Here is a 26,173-nt window from a genome sequence, read left to right on the forward strand (position 1 = left end):
AAGGGTAGGAAACAACAAACACTCGTGAGAGAAGTTGGGGTGAAACTGGGCAGAATGGCCAATAGTGAATTGGCAGCCTGTTTTACACCTCGGCCGATTTTCTATTGAAGCCTTCAATCTTTCTCTCTGCACAACTTTTTCGTGCTTGCTTATTTTATCAATGTTCTTTTGTGTTTTCATTCTTGTTCCCAATACAGTCCACTCCACATACATAATTTTATCGGCTCCTCTTCCTACATTTTCACTGTTGAAATCAAAACTTATTACACAGCTTCCTACCCCCAACTCAATCTCCACCCCCCTCCGAATCTGTAAACTGCCCTCCTTCAGTCTTTTTTCTATAGTCTTCAGACTTTTGAAACTTAGTCTTGCGTCATCTTGAAAAGGAAATTCAGGAAGTTCTTCATAAGAATGTTGAACACGTGGAATTAATTTCCTAAATTAATTAAGGCAAAAATCCTGGAATTATTTAAGAGGTTATTGGAAGGCATGATGGGTGAGATAGTAGGGTCTGGCTGAATGGCCTTCCTCATCTGGAAAAATAAGGAAAAACTTGCATTTATATAGCGCCTTTCACGACCACCGGATGTCTCAAAGCGCTTTAACGCCAATGAAGTACTATTGGAGTGCAGTTACTATTGTAATGTAGGAAAATTTGTATTTATCTTGTGAACTTATATTGGTCATTCATTCACCAGTGACTTGACTTCACATAGGAAGAAAATATAGGCAATACGTATACCCCATAAATGGTTTGAAATGGTATGAGGCTGAAAGAGACCGTGGAATTTTAGTAGTCTGAAGCTAAAGCAACGCAGAGCAGCTATTAAGGAAACACACAGGATACGTCAGATGAATTAGTAATCAAACTTCATATTGCACTGTTAAGACCGCATCTCGAATACGGTAGCCAGTTCTCATTGATAAGAAACAAGACATTCAAGCGCTGGAGTTAGTGCAGAGAAGAGCCACAAGGCTGATCCCCAAAGGCAAAGACTAGGCAGACCAAGGCTTTTCAGTCTTGAAAGGAGGCATCCCATAGATGATGTTATAGAGATATACAAGACTTTTAAGGGCATAGAAAAAGTTATCATAGAATATTATTTTAAATGGAAAGTGGAAGTAGATCTAGGGGACCCAGATTCAAACTACAGATATCGGATTGTTAGCAGGAAATTCATCCACATAGAGGGCAGTTAGTTTATGATTAAACTTCTAGATAGAATAATGGAGGCTAAACAATTGGATGCTACAATAGGGGGACGTCAGGTTTTAATTAAGATGAGCCAAAAGGGCTTTCTTCTTCCGCAACTTGTTGATCGTATGAATCAAGTCTCCGTCCATTGTTGATAGGTGCATGCGCAGTGCATGCAGTAGGCAGGCTCTGGGAAGTTGAGGAGGTATCTGTCACTAAAACTCGACTTGAGAGGGAGCAAAAGCTCTTCAGTCTGAAGTTAGCGCAGTGCTGGTCGCCTTTTTTATTTTTTTATTCTAGCTACCTTTTTGGATGAGTAACACGTATTCTTACGGTAATTATTGTCGACGTATTTCTTTTCTCGTTCCAGCTTTCTTAATCTCTGTCTAGACTGAAAGGAATTATTTGGGGAGTTTTGGTCACTTTTCAGGTAATTTTATACATTCAGATCAAATGTTTTGTTTTTAGTCTAAAAAAGCGACCTCCGGTATTAAGATGTACGTTTAATTGCCAGTATTGAAACTTTCTAGGGCGTAACCAGGTTGGGTAAGAGACGAAAAGGTTGCGTTAATGAGCGTGGGGGACTGTGTCAACAAGTCAGGCTGCTCTTGGCCTCGAGTTGTCCGGTGGTGGATTTCGCGGAGCACACTGCTGGTTAAAATTCGTTTTTTTGTTGGAATAAAAGAAAAGATACGATGCTTTTCATGCATTTTAACACTACGTAAAAAGTAGGCGGACAATATTTGTACAGATTTAATTGGCCGAGCGGCCTGTTGCTGTGCTGTAAATATTCCGCGGTTCTCCTAAATAGCTCTCCCCACCAGAATCAGAATGAAAACCAGAGTCTGGGAATTCTAACGTTTGATGTGGACACGTGGAGGCAAACAAGCGAATGAGACTGCGAAAGGAATGCTGACCTTAGAGTAAACGTACGTCTGAAAACACGTTTGATCTTTCCACACTCCCCAAAGTGTAATGAGGGCGAGAGATGTCGCTCATCCGTCGCCAATGGGTGGCAAATCACACACAAGTTATAACGGTGGGAGTGAAGGGGTAGGACGCTACTACAGACTTTTTATGCATTCCTCAAAGCTGTATCGGTTGAATAAATTATGGGAGGGGGAGGGGATGGTGAGTAATTTTTCCCTCTGAGTACAGAGTAATTAAAAAGAGTAAATTTTCTCTGAGTACAGTTTGAAAGATCCAGTTGTTGTGGTCCACATAGGTACCAATGATATAGGTAGGCCAAAGAAAGGTTCTGCTAAGGGAGTATGAACAGCTAGGGACTAAATAAAAAAAGTAGAACCACAAAGGTAATAATCTATCAGAGAGCTGAATGCGTGGCTCAAAGATTGATGTGGAAGAAATGGGTTTCGATTCATGGGGCACTGGCACCAGTACTGTGGAAAGAGGGAGCTGTTCCGTTGGGACGGGCTTCGAACATAAGAAATAGGAGCAGGAGTAGGCCATTTGGCCCCTCTAGCCTGCTCCGCCATTCAATAAGATCATGGCTGATCTGATCTTGGCCTCAATTCCACTTCCCTGTCCGCTCCCCATAATCCTCAACTCCCTTATCATTCATTTGAACCATGCTGGGACCAGTGTCCTGGCAAATCAAATAACTAGGGCTGTTTATAGGGCTTTAAACTAAATAGTTGGGGATGGGGGTTCAGGTGAGGGGAAATTAAAAAAGTCAAAGAGAAAGAAGAAGGCAATAATGCAGGGTAGTGATAGGGGTAATGATAACCAGAGTGTGACAGGAAAGGACAGCGTATAAACATAAGAATACACCAGAAAGTAGTCAGAGTAGGCAAAAATCGTAAAAAAAAACAAAATTAAAAACTCTTTATCTGAATGCATGCAGCATTCGTAACAAGATAGATGAGTTGACGGCACGAATAGAAATAAATGGGTGTGATCTGATAGCCATTACAAAGACATGGTTGCAAGGCTAGCAACTGAATATTCAGGGGTATTTGACATTTCAGAAGGATAGGCAGAAAGGAAAAGGAGGTGGGGTAGCTCTGTTAATAAAGGATGAGATCAGTGAAGTTATGAGAAATTATATTGCCTCAGAAGATCAAGATGCAAAACAGATACACTGCTTTGAGTACTGTTGGGGGGGATGACTCATCAGGGGAGGACAGCAGCAGCCAAGTTCCGTGGCTGGCTCTGCTGCACAGGAGGGCAGGAAAAAGAGTGGGAGCGCGATAGTGATAGGGGATTCAATGGTGAGGGGAATAGATAGGTGTTTCTGCGGCCGCAACCGAGACTCCAGGATGGTATGATGCCTCCCTGGTGCAAGGATCAAGGATGTCTCGGAGCGGGTGCAGGACATTCTGAAATGGGAGGGAGAACAGCCAGTTGTCGTGGTGCACATTGGTACCAACGACATAGGTAAAAAAAAGAGATGAGGTCCTACGAAACGAATTTAAGGAGCTAGGAGCTAAATTAAAAAGTAGGACCTCAAAAGTAGTAATCTCGGGATTGCTACCAGTGCCACGTGCTAGTCAGAATAGGAATCGCAGGATAGCGCAGATGAATAGGTGGCTTGAGCAGTGGTGCAGCAGGGAGGGATTCAAATTCCTGGGGCATTGGAACCGGTTCTGGGGGAGGTGGGACCAGTACAAACCGGACGGTCTGCACCTGGGCAGGACCGGAACCAATGTCCTAGGGGGAGTGTTTGCTAGTGCTGTTGGGGATGAGTTAAACTAATATGGCAGGGGGATGGGAACCAATGCAGGGAGACAGAGGGAGACAAAAAGGAGGCAAAAGCAAAAGACAGAAAGGAGATGAGGAGGGGTGGGGGGCAGAGAAACCCGGGGCAAAGAACAAGAGGGGCCACTGTACAGCAAAATTCTAAAAGGACAAAGGGTGTTAAAAAAACAAGCCTGAAGGCTTTGTGTCTTAATGCAAGGAGTATCCGCAATAAGGTGGATGAATTAACTGTGCAAATAGATGTTAACAAATATGATGTGATTGGGATTACGGAGACGTGGCTCCAGGATGATCAGGGCTGGGAACTCAACATCCAGGGGTATTCAACATTCAGGAAGGATAGAATAAAAGGAAAAGGAGGTGGGGTAGCATTGCTGGTTAAAGAGGAGATTAATGCAATAGTTCGGAAAGACATTAGCTTGGATGATGTGGAATCTATATGGGTAGAGCTGCAGAACACCAAAGGGTAAAAAACTTTAGTGGGAGTTGTGTACAGACCTCCAAACAGTAGTAGTGATGTTGGGGAGGGCATCAAACAGGAAATTACGGGTGCATGCAATAAAGGTGCAGCAGTTATAATGGGTGACTTTAATATGCACATAGATTGGGCTAGCCAAACTGGAAGCAATACGGTGGAGGAGGATTTCCTGGAGTGCATAAGGGATGGTTTTCTAGACCAATATGTCGAGGAACCAACTAGGGGGGATGCCATCTTAGACTGGTTGTTGTGTAATGAGAGAGGACTAATTAGCAATCTCATTGTGCGAGGCCCCTTGGGGAAGAGTGACCATAATATGGTGGAATTCTGCATTAGGATGGAGAATGATACAGTTAATTCAGAGACCATGGTCCAGAACTTAAAGAAGGGTAACTTTGAAGGTATGAGGCGTGAATTGGCTAGGATAGAATGGCGAATGATACTTAAGGGGTTGACTGTGGATGGGCAATGGCAGACATTTAGAGACCGCATGGATGAATTACAACAATTGTACATTCCTGTCTGGCGTAAAAATAAAAAAAGGAAGGTGGCTCAACCGTGGCTATCTAGGGAAATCAGGGATAGTATTAAAGCCAAGGAAGTGGCATACAAATTGGCCAGAAATAGCAGCGAACCTGGGGACTGGGAGAAATTTAGAACTCAGCAGAGGAGGACAAAGGGTTTGATTAGGGCAGGGAAAATGGAGTACGAGAAGAAGCTTGCAGGGAACATTAAGGTGGATTGCAAAAGTTTCTATAGGTATGTAAAGAGAAAAAGGTTAGTAAAGACAAACGTAGGTCCCCTGCAGTCAGAATCAGGGGAAGTCATAACGGGGAACAAAGAAATGGCAGACCAATTGAACAAGTACTTTGGTTCAGTATTCACGAAGGAGGACACAAACAACCTTCCGGATATAAAAGGGGTCAGAGGGTCTAGTAAGGAGGAGGAACTGAGGGAAATCTTTATTAGTCGGGAAATTGTGTTGGGGAAATTGATGGGATTGAAGGCCGATAAATCCCCAGGGCCTGATGGACTGCATCCCAGAGTACTTAAGGAGGTGGCTTTGGAAATAGCGGATGCATTGACAGTCATTTTCCAACATTCCATTGACTCTGGATCAGTTCCTATAGAGTGGAGGGTAGCCAATGTAACCCCACTTTTTAAAAAAGGAGGGAGAGAGAAATCAGGGAATTATAGATCGGTCAGCCTGACCTCAGTAGTGGGTAAAATGATGGAATCAATTATTAAGGATGTCATAGCAGCGCATTTGGAAAATGGTGACATGATAGGTCCAAGTCAGCATGGATTTGTGAAAGGGAGATCATGCTTGACAAATCTTCTGGAATTTTTTGAGGATGTTTCCAGTAAAGTGGACAAAGGAGAACCAGTTGATGTGGTATATTTGGACTTTCAGAAGGCTTTCGACAAGGTCCCACACAAGAGATTAATGTGCAAAATGGGATTGGGGGTAGTGTGCTGACGTGGATTGAGAACTGGTTGGCAGACAGGAAGCAAAGAGTAGGAGTAAATGGGTACTTTTCAGAATGGCAGGCAGTGACTAGTGGGGTACCGCAAGGTTCTGTGCTGGGGCCCCAGCTGTTTACATTGTACATTAATGATTTAGACGAGGGGATTAAATGTAGTATCTCCAAATTTGCGGATGACACTAAGTTGGGTGGCAGTGTGAGCTGCGAGGAGGATGCTATGAGGCTGCAGAGTGACTTGGATAGGTTAGGTGAGTGGGAAAATGCATGGCAGATGAAGTATAATGTGGATAAATGTGAGGTTATCCACTTTGGTGGTAAAAACAGAGAGACAGACTATTATCTGAATGGTGACAGATTAGGAAAAGGGAAGGTGCAACGAGACCTGGGTGTCATGGTACATCAGTCATTGAAGGTTGGCATGCAGGTACAGCAGGCGGTTAAGAAAGCAAATGGCATGTTGGCCTTCATAGCGAGGGGATTTGAGTACAGGGGCAGGGAGGTGTTGCTACAGTTGTACAGGGCCTTGGTGAGGCCACACCTGGAGTATTGTGTACAGTTTTGGTCTCCTAACTTGAGGAAGGACATTCTTGCTGTTGAGGGAGTGCAGCGAAGATTCACCAGACTGATTCCCGGGATGGTGGGACTGACCTATCAAGAAAGACTGGATCAACTGGGCTTGTATTCACTGGAGTTCAGAAGAATGAGAGGGGACCTCATAGAAACGTTTAAAATTCTGACGGGTTTAGACAGGTGAGATGCAGGAAGAATGTTCCCAATGTTGGGGAAGTCCAGAACCAGGGGTCACAGTCTGAGGATAAGGGGTAAGCCATTTAGGACCGAGATGAGGAGAAACTTCTTCACCCAGAGAGTGGTGAACCTGTGGAATTCTCTACCACAGAAAGTTGTTGAGGCCAATTCACTAAATATATTCAAAAGGGAGTTAGATGAAGTCCTTACTACTCGGGGGATCAAGGGGTATGGCGAGAAAGCAGGAAGGGGGTACTGAAGTTTCATGTTCAGCCATGAACTCATTGAATGGCGGTGCAGGCTAGAAGGACTGAATGGCCTGCTCCTGCACCTAGTTTCTATGTTTCTATGTAGAATCAGTTTGAGTGGAGATAAGAAATAATAAGGGAAATAAGTCACTAGTGGGAGGGTCTATAGGCCCCCTAATAGTAGCTACACTGAAGGACAGAGTATAAATCAAGAAATGATGGAGGCTTGTAAGAAACGTACAGCAATAAACATGGGCGATTTTAATCTTCATATAGATTGGAGAAATCAAATTGGCAAAGGCAGCCCTGAGGACAAGTTCATACAGTGTATTCGGGATGGTTTCTTAGAACAATCCGTTGTGGAACTAACCAGGGAGAAGGCTATTTTAGATCTTGTAAAGAGATAGGATTAATTAATGATCTCATAGTAAAGGATCCTCTTGGGAAGAGTGGTCATAGCATGTTAGAATTTCAAATTCAATTTGAGGGTGAGAAACTTGGGTCTCAAACTAGTGTCCTGAACCTAAGTAAAGACAATTACAAAGGTATGAAGACAGTTAGCTAAAGTGGACTAGGGAAATAGATTAAAGGGTAAGATGGTAGATAAGCAGTGGCAGACATTTAAGGAGATATTTCATAACTCTCAGCAAAGATATATTCCGGTGAGAAAGAAAGACTCTAAGAGAAGGATGAACCATTCATGGCTAACTAAGGAAGTTAAGAATGGTATAAAATTGAAAACAATGGCATACAATGTTGTGAAGATTAATGGTAGGCCAGAGGATTAGGAAACTTTTAGAAACCAGCAAAGGCTGACAAAAAATAATAGAGAGAGAGAAGATAGATTATGAGAGTAAACTAGCAAGAAATATATTAACAGACAGTAAGAGCTACAGGTATATAAAAAGGAAGAGAGCAGCTAAAGTAAAAGGATGAGATTGGGCAATTAATAATGGGAACCAGGGAAATGGCAGAGACTTTGAACCAATATTTTCTATCGGTCTTCACGGTAGAAAACACGAAAAGCATCCCAATAATAATAAATAATTAAGGGGCTGTAGGGAGAGGAGGACTTAAAACAATCACCATCACTACAGAAAAAGTATCTGGTTTATGCCTCTCCCAGGAGATCACATGGCTTTGGTTGGGGTGGAGTGTTTCAGTATAAGGGGTGTCGCAGTTGTGTGAGGCGGACTGGTTGGGCTGGGTGCTCTTTGCTTTTCCGTCATTGTTCACAGGTTTATATGTAACCTTTTCGGGCTGCTGACCAAGGACCATGCGGCTCTTTGTCGGCTGGCGAGGACACGGTGGGCCAAAATGGCCTCCTTCTGCGCTGTAAATTTCTATGTTTCTAATGGGACTAAATGTGGACAAGTCCCCATGACCTGATGGCCTGCATCTTAGGGTCTTAAAAGAAGTGGCTGCAGAGGTAGTGAAGGGATTGGTTGTAATCTACCAAAATTCCCTGGATTCTGGAAAGGTCCCAACGGAATATAAAACTGCAAATGTAATGCCCCTATTCAAGAAAGGAGGGAGACAGAGAACAAGAAACTATAGACCAGTTAGCCTAACATTTGTCATTGGGGAAATGCTGGATTCCATTCTTAAGGAAGTAGTAGCAGGACATTTAGAAAATCATAATACAATTAAGCAGAGTCAACATGGTTTTATGAAATGAAAATAATGTTTGACACATTTTCCAGAGTTGTTTGAGGATGTAACGAGCAGGGTGGAGAAAGGGGAGCCAGTAGATGTACTATACTTGGATTTTCAGAAGGCATTCGATAAGGTTCCTGCACAAGATAAGAGCTCATGGGGTTGGGGGTAATATATTAGCATGGATAGAGGATTGACTAACAGAAAACAGAGAGTTGGGATAAATGGGTCATTTTCAGGTTTACAAACTGTAACTAGCGGGGTGCCACAGGGATCTGTGCTGGGGCCTCAACTATTTACAATCTAAATTAATGACTTGGATGAAGGGACTGTGTGTAATGTAACAAAATTTTCTGATGATACGAAGATAGGTGGGAAAACAAGTTGTGAAGAGGACAAAAATAATTTGCGAAAGGATATAGACAGGCTAAGTGAGTGGGCAAAAATTTGGCAGATGGAGTATAATGTGGGAAAATGTGAGGTTATCCACTTTGGTAGGAAAAATAAAAAAGCAAATTATTATTTAAATAGGGAGGGGTTACAAAATGCTGAGGTACAGAGGGATCTGGGAGGGGTCCTTGTACATGAAACACAAAAAGTTAGCATGCAGGTACAACACTAATTAGGAAGGCAAATGGAATGTTGGTCTTTATTGCAAGAGGGATAGAGTATAAAAGTAGGGAAGTCTTGCAGGGCGTTGTACAGGGCGTTGGTGAGTACTGCGTACATTTTTGGTCTCAATATTTAATGAGGGATATCCTTGCATTGGAGGCAGTTCAGAGAAGGTTCATTAGGTTGATTCCTGAGATGAAGGGGTTGTCTTATGAAGAAAGGTTGTGCAGGTTGGGCCTATACTCATTGAAGTTTAGAAGAATGAAAGGTGATCTTAATGAAACGTATAAGATTCTGAGGGGGCTTGACAGGGTAGATGCTGAGAGGATGTTTTCCCTCGTGGGGGAATCTAGAACTAGGGAGCATGGTTTCAGAATAAGGGGTCATAGAAACATAGAAAATAGGTGCAGGAGTAGGCCATTCGGCCCTTCGTGCCTGCACTGCCATTCAATAAGATCATGGCTGATCATTCCCTCAGTACCCCTTTCCTGCTTTCTCTCCATACCTCTTGATCTCTTCAGCCATAAGGGCCATATCTAACTCCCTCTTGAGTATATCCAATGAACTGGCATCAACAACTCTCTGCGGCAGGGAATTCCACAGGTTAACAACTCTGAGTGAAGAAGTTTCTCCTCATCTCAGTCTTAAATGGCCTACCCCTTATCCTAAGACTATGTCCCCTGGTTCTGGACTTCCCCAACATCGGGAACATTCTTCCCGCATCTAACCTGTTCAGTCCCGTCAGAATCTTTGGTCTCCTAACTTGAGGAAGGACATTCTTGCTATTGAGGGAGTGCAGCGAAGGTTCACCAGACTGATTCCCGGGATGGCGGGACTGACCTATCAAGAAAGACTGGATCAACTGGGCTTGTATTCACTGGAGTTTAGAAGAATGAGAGGGGACCTCATAGAAACGTTTAAAATTCTGATGGGTTCAGACAGGTTAGATGCAGGAAGAATGTTCCCAATGTTGGGGAAGTCCAGAACCAGGGGTCACAGTCTGAGGATCAGGGGTAAGCCATTTAGGACCGAGATGAGGAGAAACTTCTTCACCCAGAGAGTGGTGAACCTGTGGAATTCTCTACCCCAGAAAGTTGTTGAGGCCAATTCACTAAATATATTCAAAAAGGAGTTAGATGTAGTCCTTACTACTCGGGGGATCAAGGGGTATGGCGAGAAAGCAGGAATGGGGTACTAAAGTTGCATGTTCAGCCATGAACTCATTGAATGGCGGTGCAGGCCAGAAGGGCCGAATGGCCTACTCGTGCACCTATTTTCTATGTTTCTATGTTATACGTTTCTATGAGATCCCCTCTCCTTCTAAACTCCAGTGAATAAAGGCCCATTTGATCAAGTCTCACCTCATGTCAGTCCAGCCATCCCTGGAATCAGTCTGGTAAACCTTCGCTGCACTCCCTCGATAGCAAGAACATCCTTCCTCAGATTGGGAGACCAAAACTGAATACAATATTCCAGGTGAGGCCTCACCAAGGCCCTGTACAACTGCAGTAAGACCTCACTGCTTCTATACTCAAATCCCCATGTTATGAAGGCCAACATTCCATTTGCCGCCTTCACTGCCTGCTGTACCGCATGCCAACTTTCAATGATTGATGAACCATAATACCCAGGTCTAGTTGCACCTCCCCTTTTCCTAATCTGCCGCCATTCAGATAATATTCTGCCTTCGTGTTTTTGCCCCCAAAATGGATAACCTCACATTTATCCACATTATACTGCATCTGCCATGCATTTGCCTACTCACCGAACCTGTCCAAGTCACCCTGCAGCCCCTTAGCGTCCTCCTCACAGCTCACACCGTCACCCAATTTAGTATCATCTGCAAACCTGGAGATATTACACACAATTCCTTCATCTAAATCGTTAATGTATCCTGTAAATAGCTGGGGTCCCAGCACTGAGCCCTGTGGCACTCCACCAATCACTGCCTGCCATTCTGAAAAGGACCCGTTTATCCCGACTCTCTGCTTCCTGTCTGCCAACCAGTTCTCTATCCACGTCAATACATTACCCCCCAATACCATGTGCTTTAATTTTGCACAACAATCTCTTGTGTGGGACCTTGTCAAAAGCCTTTTGAAAGTCCAAATACACCACATCCACTGGTTCTCCCTTGTCCACTCTGCTGGTTACATCCTCAAAAAATGCCAGAAGATTTGTCAAGCATGATTTCCCTTTCATAAATCCATGCTGACTTGGACCGATCCTGTCACTGCTTTCCAAATGCGCTGCTATTTCATCCTTAATGATTGATTCCAACATTTTCCCCACTACTGATGTCAGGCTAACCGGTCTATAATTCCCTGTTTTCTCTCTCCCTCCTTTTTTAAAAAGTGGTGTTACATTAGCTACCTTCTAGTCCATAGGAACTGATCTAGCGTCGATAGACTGTTGGAAAATGATCACCAATGCATTCACTATTTCTAGGGCCACTTCCTTAAGTACTCTGGGATGCAGACTGTCAGGCCCCGGGGATTTACCGGCTTTCAATCCCATCAATTTCCCTAACACAATTTCCCGCCTAATAAGGATATCCTTCAGCTCCTCCTTCTCACTCGACCCACTGTCCCCTAGTACATCCGGAAGGTTATTTGTGTCTTCCTTCGTGAAGACAGAACTGAAATATTTGTTCAATTGTTCTGCCATTTCTTTGTTCCCCATTATAAATTCACCTGAATCCGACTGCAAGGGACCTAAGTTTGTCTTCACTAATCTTTTTCTCTTCACATATTTATAGAGGCTTTTGCAGTCAGTTTTTATGTTCCCTGCAAGCTTCCTCTCAAACTCTATTGTCCCCCTCTTAATTAAACCCTTAGTCCTCCTTTTGTTGAATTCTAAATTTTTCCCAGTCCTCAGGTTTGTTGCTTTTTCTAGCCGATTTATATGCCTCTTCCTTGGTTTTAACTCTATCCTTAATTTCCCTTGTTAACCACAGTTGAGCCACCTTCCCCGTTTTATTTTTACTCCAGACAGGGATGTACAATTGCTGAAGTTCATCCATGTGATTTTTAAATGTTTGCCATTGCTTATCCACCCTTTAAGTATCCTTTGCTAGTCTATTCTAGCCAATTCACGCCTCAAACCATCGAAGTTACCTTTCCTTAAGTTCAGGACCCCAGTTTCTGAATTAACTGTGTCACTCTCCATCTTAATAAAGAATTCTACCATATGGTCATTCTTCCCCAAGGGGTCTTGCACAACTTAATTGCTAATTAGTCCCTTCTCTTACACATCACCCAGTCTAGGATGGCCAGCTCTCCAGTTGGTTCCTCAACATATTGGTCTCGAAAACCATCCCGAATACACTCCAGGAAATCCTCCTCCACTGCATTGCTACCAGTTTGGTTAGCCCAATCAATATGTAGATTAAAGTCGCCCATGATAACTGCTGTACTTTTATTGCACACATCTCTAATTTCTTGTTTGATGCTGTCCCCAACCTCACTACTACTGTTTGGTGGTCTGTACACAACTCCCACTAGTGTTTTCTGCCCTTTGGTATTCCGCAGCTCCACCCATACCGATTCCACATCATCCAGGATATCAACTAACATTTAAAACGGAGATGAGGAGGAATTTCAGCTGTGGGTTGTGAATTTTTGGAATTCTCTACCCCAGAGAGCTGTGGAGGCTGGGTCACTGAATGAATATATTTAAGGTAGAGATAGACAGATTTTTGAACAAATTGGGAGTCGAGGGTTATGGAGAGCAGGCAAGTCGAATTGAGGCCAAGTTCAGATCAGCCATGATCTTATTGAATGGCGGAGCAGGCTCGAGGGGACAAATGGACTACTCCTGCTCCTATTTCTTATGTTCTTATGAAACTACTTCTGTTTAATTATTTGTGAGCTCACACGGCATCTTTAGTTTATCCACTTGTGTAAAATATTTAGCATTTGTAGACTTATAATATACAGTAATTATAAATGAATTTATTACTTATATATTGTATTAGTATTTTTGTAACGGGTTGCTATTTTGAAGTACTTGCAGTATGGTCTATTTCGAGGCTGGATTCAATTACAATAGCATACAGTAGTGAAAGTGAAATCACATCAGTTTGTGGTTACATTGTAGTGTTGCTTAAGCACTACATATTTTTTAATGAATATTTTGATTCTATTTGTGTTATTTTTGTGAATTTTTAGAATTTTATGTTGTATGTCCATTGCACAATTATTGCAGCCTTTAATTCTTGCCTAATTGTTAGTTGATATTCTGGTTTTATTATTTTGGTTAATTTTATTCTATTTAGTTTAATTTCTGGTCTGCATTGGTCTTTTTGGTGCTTTATGACTCTGGGTTTCTCATTGCCAACTCCCAGCATCTTTTAAGAATGAGTATTGTATTGATATGAGCTTAACACAATTGGGACATAAGGAGTACATGATATGCTGTGTAGAATGTGCTACAATGGAGCTGTGTGTGCCTTGTGTTAAACTGTGAAGACATGTTGCTCAGATCCTAGTGCAGTGAGGTAAATCACTGCAGGCGGGCAGTGGCTTGTTTCAGGTGAGACTGAACAGACAATTGTTGGTCTGCTTTGATTTGAGTATTTAATTTTAAGATTTTGCCCAAGTATTATTTCAGATATATTACGGGTAGGCAAATGTAATATAAATAAAATATGTCACGCTTTGATTCCAGTTCTTCCAGCTTGTAGTTGGGTTCAAGCTATGGCCAAGTGTATAGCACCATAAGAACATAAGAAATAGGAGCAGGAGTAGGCCATATGGTCCCTCGAGCCTGCTCTGCCATTTAATACGACCATGGCTGATCCGATCATGGACTCGGCTCCACTTCCCTGCCCGCTCCCCATAATCCCTTATCCCCTTATCATTTAAGAAACTGTCTATTTCTGTCTTAAATTTATTCAATGTCCCAGCTTCCCCAGCTCTCTGAGGCAGCGAATTCCACAGATTTACAACCCTCTGAGAGAAGAAATTTCTCCTGATCTCTGTTTTAAATGGGTGGCCCATTATTCTAATATCATGCCCTCTAGTTCTATTCTCCCCCATCAGTGGAAACATCCTCTCTGCATCCACCTGGTCAAGCCCCCTCATAATCTTATTCGTTTCGATGTGATCACCTCTCATTCTTCTGAATTCCAATGAGTAGAGGCCCAATTTTTCCCTTATAAGTCAACCCCCTCATCCCTGGAATCAACCTAGTGAACCTTCTCTGCCTCCAAAGCAAGTATATCCTTTCGTAAATATGGAAACCAAAACTGCATGCAGATTTCCAGATGTGGCCTCATCAATACCTTGTATAGCTGTAGCAAGACTTCCCTGCTTTTATACTCCCTCCTCTTTGCAATAAAGGCCAAGATTCCATTGGCCTTCCTGATCTCTTGCTCTACCTGAATACTATCCTTTTGTGTTTCATGCACAAGTACCCCCGGGTCCCGCTGTACTGAAGCACTTTGCAATCTTTCTCCATTTAAATAATAATTTGCTCTTTGATTTTTTTTCTGCCAAAGTGCATGACCTCACACTTTCCAACATTATACTCCATCTGCCAAATTTTTGCCCATTCACTTAGCCTGTCTATGTCCTTTTGCAGATTTTTTGTGTCCTCCTCACACATTGCTTTTCCTCCCACCTTTGTATCGTTAGCAAACTTGGCTACGTTACACTCAGTCCCTTCGTCCAAGTCGTTAATATAGATTGTAAATAGTTGTGGTCCCAGCACTGATCCCTGCGGCACCCCACTAGTTACTGATTGCCAACCCCAGAGAATGAACCATTTATCCCGACTCTCTGTTTTCTGTTAGTGGTGGTGGTTTATTTTTGATCTGACCATTAGCCCTTTCCCATCTACTGTATAGCTGGTACTTTCCAACAGCCCTTTCCTCTAGTCTTCTGCAGTTGAAGATAGTTTTGATTTTTCTCACCCCAGCCTTTTGCAGATGAAGGTATAGTGCAGTATTGTCCAGTACATTAGCCACAAGTCATATGTCGCTGATTGGGAATTAACATGTGGCTACTTGCATTACATAAGAACAAAAGAAATAGGAGCAGGAATCGGCCATTTGGCCTCTTGAGCCTGCTCCACATTCAACAAGATCATGCTGATCTGATCTTGGCCTCAACTCCACTTCCTTGCATGCTCCCCATAACCCTTGACTCCCTTATCGTTCAAAATGTCTGATTAGTAAATAATTAATGAGTAATAGATACCATCCTTGGGCATATGCTCTTAATACTCATGCACATGGTGTATGCATGTGTACTTTAACTAACCGTTTTTTACATTTGTTGATTATACAGTAAGACAAAAAGCAAAATGAGTGTGTTTTTTGATCATTGTTAAATGGTTTACTTACTTGGCTACTGAATAGTGGTAGATGTTTGATAAATGAACATACATGTATTGTTTGAGTTAAAATTAGTGCATATAGCTATAGCGGTGTCGCTGCCTATAGCTAGTGGCACTGAAATTGCAGAGTCTGTGATGGCACATCGTATTCCCTTTGCTCGAAATCCGGAACTTGCGATCTGTCAAGGTATGCCTTAATGGATTATCCAAACTGCCTGCCGTGAATTGCTGGTGCAGAGTTGGGCTATCTGCCCAGCATTTGCCCACACAACTCTTACAGCTGGTAACAGCAGGCATAGAGCCTGTTTGCTTCAACCTGAGGGTATATATAAGGCCTAAATAAAACATATAAAAATCCAAAATTATGAACATACACTTTAAATGAGTTTATGCAAAGTTATGGCCCAGATTAAGATATTTAAAATTATTTATCAAAAAATTAAATTTTTATTGAGGGTTGGTGCAATGAAAGAGGCACTTTTATGAATAAAATTTCAATTCAGTACATAGTATAATTATTAGAATTCTGTACATCGTACAATTAGTTAAGGATTCATTGCAAAGCATTAGGGGATTCTCTTCGTAAATGATTTCAATGGAATTCTCCTTCGTCATTGGACAACCAAGCCCACGTGATCCCAGGGACACCTCCGAACCACTTGCGGCTCTGGCATCCATGGGCCTTTACAATGCCCTCCGCCTTGAGGCCTGAGATCGCAACTCTTCACAGCCTGGGCGCCAGGAGGTATTTTTGGAATTGTTTTATGCGTTGGAGATGTACTCCGGAGGTACGCCTTTGAATGCAATTTGTAGGCCATGGACAACACTGGTATAGAGTGCTACTCCCTGTATAGTCATACAGTATCCTGTATGTTCTTCATTCTATATATATACCTCACTGAAAATCAAGTTTCACTTCAAGTTGCCCTCATGTTTTATTTTCAACTTCTGATCAAAAGGAGGTTCATAAGCTTATAATTCACTCTGATGACTTAGCTGCTCACCTTAGCTTTGATCATTGGACTTTGATCTGCTCTGGCTACAAGTACTTCACCCTCACTTTACTAAATTAATTTGCTATCTCCATTGCTGTTGTGAATCTTTATAACTCTAGAACTTTTTAACTTATTGTCGAGCAGATTCCCATTAATTATTTCTAACTTAGTCTGGTGAAATCACCATTCTTGTTGACTTTAATGTTGGAGCATCAGGAATTGCTCTGCTTTCCCTCTTCCACTAATCAGGTTGACTCTGTGCTGAGCCCTCTACATAACAACATGAGTAGGTCCTTTAGCCCCTTGTGCCTGTTCCGCCATGCAATTAAGCTCCATTTACCCGCCTTTGCTCCATATCTCTTGCTATCTTTAACTCATCTGTCAATCAATGTCTTGGAAATTTCAGCTGACCCAGCATCTATAGCCTTTTGAGGGAGAACATTCCAAATTTCCACTAGCCTTTGTGTAAAATGCTCTACCTGATTTCACTCCTGAATGGCCTGCTGAGGAACCCCCAAAAAACGAATTAATCAGCCTATATTTTTTCTTGATTGACCTGGCCCCTCAGCAAATTCAGACCAGTACTTCTCAAACTCATCTATGTGGGGTAACTTCTGCATTGACACTGCTCCGAGGGAGCTCCAGCAAATGTTGACATACTTTCATGAATCCCTTTCACAAACATAATAGCAAATCAACAAATACAGAAGAATGGTGATTGGGAAAAATCGTCAGCCATTGCAGAGCCCTTAGGATCTCACTGGGGATATCATAGGGAACAAGGGTTCCAGTTTGAAAACATGAGCTCTAGACCTTTTCCTTATTCCAATCCTAAGAAATCAAATAGGGAATTCAGAAGAAACTTCTTTACCCAGAGAGTGGTGAGAATGTGGAACTCGTTACCACAGAGAGTAGTTAAGGCAAATAGTATAGATGCATTTAGTATAGAGGCTAGGTAACCATATGAGGGAGAAGGGAATAGAGGGTTATGCTGATAGTTAGATGAGGAAAGATGGGAGGAGGCTCGAGTGGAGCATAAATGCCGGCATGGACTGGTTGGGTCGAAAGGCCTGTTTCTGTGCTGTAAATCCTATGTAACTTATGTTTGCCTCTTGCAGAATTCCTCCATCCTTACCTCATCCCCAGTGCTGCTGAAAGTTTTTTTTCAACTTATGTTTATATTCCACCTTTAATGTAGGAAAACACCCCAAGGTGCTTCGCAAATAAATCAAAGAATAGCTGCTATGGGCAAGGTGACCAAAAGGTTTGTTGAAGAGTTAGGCTTTGAGAAAATTTTTAAAGGTAGAGTGAGAGTTGGAGGTGTTTATGGAGCGAATCCTAGAAAATAGTGCTAAAATGGCTAATGATTGAAGGCTATGCCACCAGTGGTGAAGCAGAAGAAGAGGAGAATACAATGAAGGCTAGAATCAAAGGACAGTATCCTGTTACACTTTTGGCTTTTACTTAGATACTTGTGCTCTGTTCCAAAAAACATTGCGCTAAGCAAGCCTGTGTATTCGTTAGTGCTGCACAATATTTGCCCTGGGGTCGAACGGAAACCCTTACTATGCTACTGTATTTAGCGTACTAGATATGGCGCAAGTCCTCTTGTGACGCCCTGGGCTTTGAGAAGTGGAAAAATAAACATTCTGTTAGACTGGTGCAAGTTTATTAAAAGTAAGTCAAAGCAAGAGACAATGTAACAGCTTGCACTATATTTTCACAAAACTTTTCTTGATTGGTTTCCTGAATGTACATTCACATATTTTATGAAGCTTTTATTCGTATGTACATTCATACATATATTTACAAAACTATTATTCATTTTATGCATATATACATTCCATATGTAATTTATGATTCATAGAACTTTTAACTTTTATTTTCTCCTCTGGTACAAAACAAAACAAGATATGACACTTTGTTAACTCTATGATACTCATCTGGATTAACAATTGCACTGTAACTCTTGTACATGGGTGTTCATAATAGCCCATGGAGCTCCACAAGAACCCTTCCACATAAGCTATAATACTGTACTATAATACAAAGCAAAACTGGTGAGCCGAACACAGTTTTTCCATTTATCCTTTGTAATTGAGCTATAGAACTGTCTTTCAAAGGGGACTACAAAAGGTGCTGGTGTCTTCTCCCCTTATAAACCTATCTAAGGTTCTCAACACACTTTATTACTTTGAAGATCAGGCTGTAACAAAAGAAAACAGTTTTTACACAAACAAATACAGCAGTCACTCATAGCCTGCGTCCACGCACATACAGAAGCTGAACTCCAGGACATGGTCGACGTATTTACTGAGGCGTACGAAAGCATGGGCCTTATGCTAAACATTCGTAAGACAAAGGTCCTTCACCAGCCTGTCCTCGCCGCACAGCACTGCCCCCCAGTCATCAAGATCCATGGCGCAGCCCTGGACAACGTGGACTACTTCCTGAGGATTTGAGTATAGAAGCAGGGAGGTCTTACTGCAGTTGTACAGGGTCTTGGTGAGGCCGCACCTGGAATATTGTGTTCAGTTTTGGTCTCCTAATCTCAGGAAGGATGTTCTTGCTATTGAGGGAGTGCAGCGAAGGTTCACCAGACTGATTCCTGGGATGGTGGGACTGACATTTGAGGAGAGACTGGATCAACTGTGCCTTTATACACTGGAGTTTAGAAGGATGAGAGGGGATCTCATAGAAACTTACAAGATTCTGACGGGACTGGACAGGTTAGATGCGGGAAGAATGTTCCCGTTGTTGGGGAAGTCCAGAACCAGGGGACACAGTCTTAGGATAAGGGGTAGGCCATTTAGGACTGAGATGAGGAGAAACTTCTTCACACAGAGAGTTGTTAACCTGTGGAATTCCCTACCGCAGAGAGTTGTTGATGCCAGTTCATTGGATATATTCAAGAGGGAGTTAGATATGGCCCTTACGGATAAAGAGATCAAGGGTATGGAGAGAAAGCAGGAAAGGGGTACTGAGGGAATGATCAGCCATGATCTTATTGAATGGCGGTGCAGGCTCGAAGGGCCGAATGATCTACTCCTGCACCTGTTTTCTATGTTTCTATGTTTTCCACATCTCGGGAGCCTCCTATCAACAAGAGCAGGCATCGACGACGAGATCCAACATCGCCTCCAGTGCTCCAGTGCAGCCTTTGGCCACCTGAGGAAAAATGTTTGAAGACCAGGCCCTCAAAACTGCCACCAAGCTCATGGTCTACAGAGCTGTAGTAATACCCGCCCTCTTGCATGGCACAGAAATATGGACCATGTACAGTAGGCACCTCAAGTCGCTGGAGAAATATCACCAACTATGTCTCCGCAAGATCCTACAAATCCCCTGGGAGGACAGGCGCACCAACATCAGTGACCTCGTCCAGGTTAACATCCCCAGCATTGAAGCACTGACTAGATTCGATCAACTCCGCTGGGCAGGCCGCATAGTTCGCATGCCAGACACGAGACTCCCAAAGCAAGTGCTCTACGCGGAGCTCCTTCACGGCAAATTGATCCAAAGGTGGGCAGTGGAAATGTTACAAGGACACCCTCAAAGCCTCCCTGATAATGTGCGACATCGCCACTGACACCTGGGAGTCCCTGGCCAAAGACCACCCTAAATGAAGAAAGTGCATCCGGGAGGGCGCTGAGCACCTCGAGTCTCAACGCTGAGAGCGTGCAGAAATCAAGCGCAGGCAGTGGAAAGAGCGTGCGGCAAACAAGTCCCACCCACCCCTTCCCTCAATGACTATCTGTCCCACCTGTGACAGAGTCTGTAGCTCTCGTATTGGACTGTTCAGCCACCAAAGAACTCACTTCAGGAGTGGAAGCAAGTCTTCCTCGATTCCGAGGGACTGCCGATGATGATGATGTGATTTCCCAGACTGACTGACTGCAGCCAATCTAAGTGGCTAGCTCATAATCAGCCAGATTGACCAGATTGCTATTTTTGCATATGTGCATCATGAAGCACCTCTGGGGAGATCAACACTAATGGCTTTGTAATTTAAAAAAAAAATAAAATCAAGGCCAATGAGTGTGATGACAACTGTCTGCATGTGCCATTTGTGGTTTTCTTTATAATACCATTTGTAGCCATACTTGCAGAACGTAGGGCCCAAGTTTCGGGCCGCGCCTAGAATGGCGCAGCCCCAACCTGGACGCCCGTTTTTCACGCCACAAAGTGCGCCGAAAAAAACCTCACAGATTCTCCGGCTCCCTGCAGGTCGTTTGCAGCTCGGCGTAGCGCAGTACGAGCTGTGGGGAGCGGAGCTAGGTCCCTGCGCTGAAAACAGTGCCGGGACCTCTGTACATGCGCGCTACAGTGGGCGCGCATGTGCAGTAGCTCCAGGCACCCAAAACTGTGTGGGAGGGGCTCGAAGCACACCGCCCCTAGCCCTGGCCCAATGGCCTCACTGGGGCTGCGTGCATAAGGCTTCCTCCCGACCCGACTCGACCCGACCCCCCGGACTGGACCCGACCCGCGTTCCCGACCTGACCTCCCTCCCCCCGACACGAACCGACCCGACCCGACCCGCGCTCCCTCCCTCCCCCCTACCCGAACCAACCCGACCTCCCTCCTCCCCCACCCCCCGACCCGACCTGTGCTCCCGACTGCCCCCCCGAACCCGACCCGACCCACGCTCCCGACCCCGGACCCGACCCAACGCCATCTACCTGTAAATCTGGTGCTGGGGACGGGCCCTGCCCGAAGTCTTGGGCCCGGCCCGTTCAGCCTCCCTCCCTCTTCCCTCCCCCCCCCCCCCCACCTTCTCCTCCCCCCCTTTCCCCTTCTCCTCTCCCCCACTTCCCCTTCTCTCCCCCCCTTTCCCCTTCTCCTCTCCCCCCCCTCTTTCCCCTTCTCCTCTCTCCCCCCCTTTCCCCTTCTCTCTTCCCCCCCCTTTCCCCTTCTCTCTTCCCCCCCCATTTCCCCTTCTCCTCTCTCCCCCCCTTTCCCCTTCTCTCTTCCCCCCCCTTTCCCCTTCTCTCTTCCCCCCCCATTTCCCCTTCTCCTCTCTCCCCCCCCTTTCCCCTTCTCCTCTCTCCCCCCCTTTCCCCTTCTCCTCTCCCCCCCTTTCCCCTTCTCTCTCCCCCCCTTTCCCCTTCTCTCTCCCTGCCCCCTTTCCCCTTCCCCTCTCCCCCCTCTCCCCTTCTCCTCGCCCCCTCCTTTCCCCTTCTCCTCTCCCCCCTCCTTTCCCCTTCTACTCCCCCCCTTCCCCTCCTCTACCCCCCTTCCCCTCCCCTCCACCCCCCTTCCCCTTCTCCTCCCCCCTCCCCTTCTCCTCCCCCATCCCTCCCTCCCTCCCCTCCCCCTACCCCCCCTCTCTCCCTCTAACCCCCTCCTACCCCTCTCCTCGCTGTCAGAAACACAGACACTGACAGACAGAGAGTGAGAGACACACACAGACAGACATAGAGCTAGAAACACTGACAGAGACACACTGGGCAGGGGGGCATTCCAGCACGCTGTTGGAGGGCTCCCGGTGCTGCAGTCGGTAAGTAGAAAATGTTTTATTTATTGATTTAAAAAAAAAAATTATTTCTTATTAATTTTTTTGATTGATTTATTGATGTTTTTATCATTTATTATTGATGATGGCTCTTTATTTGTAAAACTGAAGTGTTTTAATGTTTGTAAACTTCCCTTTAAACCCCCCCCCATTCCCTACGCCTGATTTGTAACCTACGCCTGATTTTCTAAAGTGTAGACAAGGTTTTTTCGAGCGTACAAAAATCTTCACCTACTCCATTCTAAGTTAGTTTGGAGTAAGTTTTCACTGCCGAAACTTTGAAAACAGGCGTAAGTGGCCGGAAACTACCCCTTTTGGAAAAAAAAATTCTGTTCCAAAGTGAAACTGTTCTAACTAACTAGAACTGGAGCAAACTAAATGCCGAGAATTTTAATTTCTAAGATATTCTGTTCTACACCAGTTGCTCCAAAAAATCAGGAGCAACTGAGGCCGAAACTTGGGTCCGTAGATTCTAACTTAATCCAGAGAGCACAAGCTTCACTTCCTATAGTCATGATTTTTGTCATACTTTTATGTCAATATTTAATGTAGAAAATCCCAATGGAAACATTTTTAAAGGGCCTTCTGTTGCATAGGTTCTAAGCTGTGGAATTCCCCCCTTAAACCTCTCCGCCTCTCTACTTCTCTTTCCTCCTATTGCTTTGACCAAGCTTTTGGTCATCTGCTCTAATTTCTCCTCATGTGACTCGGTGTCAATTTTTTTTTCTTTTATTATACTCCTGTGAAGTACCTTGGGACGTTTTACTATGTTAAAAGTGCTATATAAATACAAATTGTTGTGTAATTTAATTTTTTATGCAAACAGTTGTCTGTCACTGTTGGGGAACCAATTGGATCACTCAGAAAGCTTTTTCAGAACATTTATGCTGCCAATTTTTTTCAGTTACTGAAATTTATAATGTCCAAAGTAAACTTAAAAATATTACAATAACACAATTAACTTTGCCCATTGAATTGTAACTTTTAATACCATCATTAAAATTTTTACTTCAAAGCTGACTTTTTTTCCTAAGGGCAGGGCTTTGGCTGGATATTTTTTACTTCAAAAGTGAGCTTTCAACAACATCTGGGCATGCAAAACATGTGCAGTTTACAGAATTTCTCAGCATGAAATCTGTGCATCAACAGGAGTTTCCGGTTAGAAGGGTGTGTCTCCTCAGACTGAGGATTTTAGAGTTTCTTTGCTTATTCCAAACGATTTGGAAAGAAAGTGGAGATTGAATTCTCAACCCATTTATTTTAGATAAGGCTGATGATTATTTACATTTATTAACACCTGTGAATGGCAATGAAGAGCATTGGCTGCAATACTGATTTATTTAATACTTTCTGGTTAGAAAAGGAAACAAGCTATTTATAGAGAATGGATTATTTATTGCAGTAAAATTCAGTTTAAAAAATGTCTTCTGAGCCATTTATAAGTTTCAAGGAATTAATATGTTTAAAAACCCTGAAAATACAATTAATCAGGTAAATTTTGTTCACTTAAGGAGACTTGTATTTATTGAAGATTGTCAGGAAACTCACTAATTATGCACTAAATTACAATGGTGGGGTGGGGAACCTGTGGGCTATGAATGGTGAGAAACGTAGTTGACAGGTTGGGAAATGGGAGTTGGGGTCAGATGGCTTAAAACACGGGTTTTCAAACCTTTTTTCTTCTGAGGCCCCCCCCCTCCCGTGTTATAAAAATTCCATGGACCCCCTGTACCACAAGTATGTTTCTGTATAAAAAATTATATTTGGCTTCATCTACTGACCAAGAAGAATGACCACTTGACCAGGGTAACAGAGTTTCAACCATGCAGCCATACTTGAATGCTATTCAAAATTGATCTCGCAGTTTTAAATTGTTTATAGGTTAGAAACATGTTGAATATATTGCATTTTCAGTTTATTAGAATAACCTCTGTAAAATGGATATGGGAATACCCCTAACAAGAGACAAATGTTGCAGTAAGCAGACTATATATGCTGGAGGAAGCGTGCTCAACTTGTTACAATTTAGCTGGTTTTATATAATAATTCCAGATTATGGCAACATTTTGTGTATTTTCTTTTATTCCCGGCAGAGGAAAGATTGCCAATCTTTTCTCTTCTCCCAGTTCAGAGTCATGATTTCACCCTCCCTTCCAATTACATGGAGGCACTCCTCATGTCCTGGTTCGTTAATGCTACAGCTTCAAGCTCCCACCTGATACTGCTGCTTCGCTCCAGGATCGGACTTTGCCAAGCCTTGAGGATGGGAGCCTTGCACGTTGGAATTTCTGATCTGGCATTTCATGAGATTAAGAATACCTACTTGCAGCGTGCAGAAGCGTCTGATTGCAGAGTGAAGCGGCAGCTGCATCAAATAGGAATTGGAAGTGTAAATGAATGGCGAATTGTGAATGGAGCAAGATGATTTTGATGAAAGGAAATGAAGGTTCTGTGGAAAGTTTTCCCAGAGGCCCTGCTCTGTTGTACAAGTGGTTTTTCACCCGCACATACTTTGTTTCTTGCGATCTCTAATGCAGCAAAACTATTGACCGAGGCAATGTTGAGTGTAGTGGCAGTATGAAGGGCGGAGCCCCAGTTGCGAGCACCTGGCTTCAAATACATCAGTGGTAGATTCTCCTAGGCACCCTCCTCAAAGGTTGTTAGATTTTCCTTTCTCAATACTGCCACATCCTAATAACCGGTAATACTATCAGACTCTGTCCCAATGCTGCAACACCCCTTTCTCATTCATGCTGGATCTGATGACTCCCTCTTTCCTCGACTTTATCCCTGCTCCCCACTTCCAGATCTTGGAAGTCGCTCCCAGTGTTCACAAATGACTAGCCTGCATTCCTAATGCTCCCAGCAATCTCAGTGCTCCCAGACCTTGAGGCCTCCCTCTTCAATGTTACTTGGTCCCAGAATCCATCTCCCAGTGATTCCCAGATTCCAGGACCTGGTCCCATGTTCCTAGAACCTCCATCTTCAGAGTTCCAGCATTTGACAAAGTCTCTCTTAAGAGACTGTTGAAGCTCATGAAATTGAGGGGAAGTTATTGACCAGAGTAGAAATTGGCTGAGCGGCAGGGGAGAGAGTAGGGAAATTGGGAAGGCACTCAAATTGGCAGTATATGACTAGTGGTGTCCCACAGGATGTGTTTTGGGGCCTCAACTATTCACTGTATTTACTAATGGCTTATACGACGGGATAGAGAGCCACATATCTTAAGTTTGCTAATGACACAAAGTTAGGCAGCATTGTAAGCAATGTAAATAAGCAGTATAAAATGACAAAGGTATTAATAGATCAAGTGAATAGGCAAAACAGTGGCAAATGGGTTTCAATGTAGGCAAGTGTGAGGTCATCCACTTTGGATCTAAAAAGGATAGCCCAGAGTACTTTCTATATGGTGTAAAGCAGGAAACCGTGGAGGTCCAAAGAGGCGTGGGGGTCCATGTACATAGATCACTAGAATATCATGGGAAGGTACAGAAAATAATCAAAAAGGCTAATAAAATGATAAGCTTTATATCTGGAGGACTGGAATACAGGGGGTAGAAGGTATTCTGCAGCAATACAAAACCCAAGTTAGACCACACCTGGAGTACTATGTTCAATCCTCAGCACCACACCTTAGGAAGGATATATTGGCTATGGAGGGAGTGCAGTATAGTTTACCAGAATGATTCCTGGACGCCAGTGGTTAACTTAGGAAGAAAGATTACACTAACTAGGATTGTATTCAATGTTCCTCTTGCACAGCCCATTCACAGTTGCACAAAATTTAACATTGATAAAGCTGGTCCTGTGCTGTGTGGGACTGGCAGAAAGAGTATTCCCTAGAATTTAGAAGATTAAGGGGTGATTTGATCAAAGTTTTCAAGATATTATGGCGATCTGATAGGGTAGATAGAGAGAAACTATTTCTACTGGTTTGCCTTTCAGGAGTGAAGTTAGGAAACACTTCTACACGCAAAGGGTGGTACAAATTTGATGCTCTCTTCCACAAATGGCAATTGATGCTATTAATAATTTTAAATCTGAGATTGATAGATTTTTGTTACTCATAGGTATTATCATCATCATAGGCAGTCCCTCGAAACGAGGATGACTTGCTTCCATGCCAAAAAAAGGACGAGTTCACAGGTGTTTCAATGAAGGACCCGAACTACATCCTGAAGGGTGG

The 26,173-nt window shown here is 43.4% G+C and overlaps 1 protein-coding gene across 1 annotated transcript in view; it reads left to right on the top strand.

Annotated features, from left to right (window-relative positions):
• Positions 1-1,389: 1,389 nt before the first annotated feature.
• LOC139276156 (copine-3-like) overlaps positions 1,390-26,173 on the top strand; it is a 151,479-nt gene continuing 126,695 nt past the window's right edge. Inside the window, exon 1 of the mRNA XM_070893714.1 lies at positions 1,390-1,625. The gene's annotated coding sequence lies outside the window, so the exon portion shown is untranslated. The remainder of the gene's footprint in view (positions 1,626-26,173) is intronic.

Source organism: Pristiophorus japonicus, chromosome 1 (assembly GCF_044704955.1).
Source record: "Pristiophorus japonicus isolate sPriJap1 chromosome 1, sPriJap1.hap1, whole genome shotgun sequence".
NCBI classification, from domain to species: domain Eukaryota; kingdom Metazoa; phylum Chordata; class Chondrichthyes; family Pristiophoridae; genus Pristiophorus; species Pristiophorus japonicus.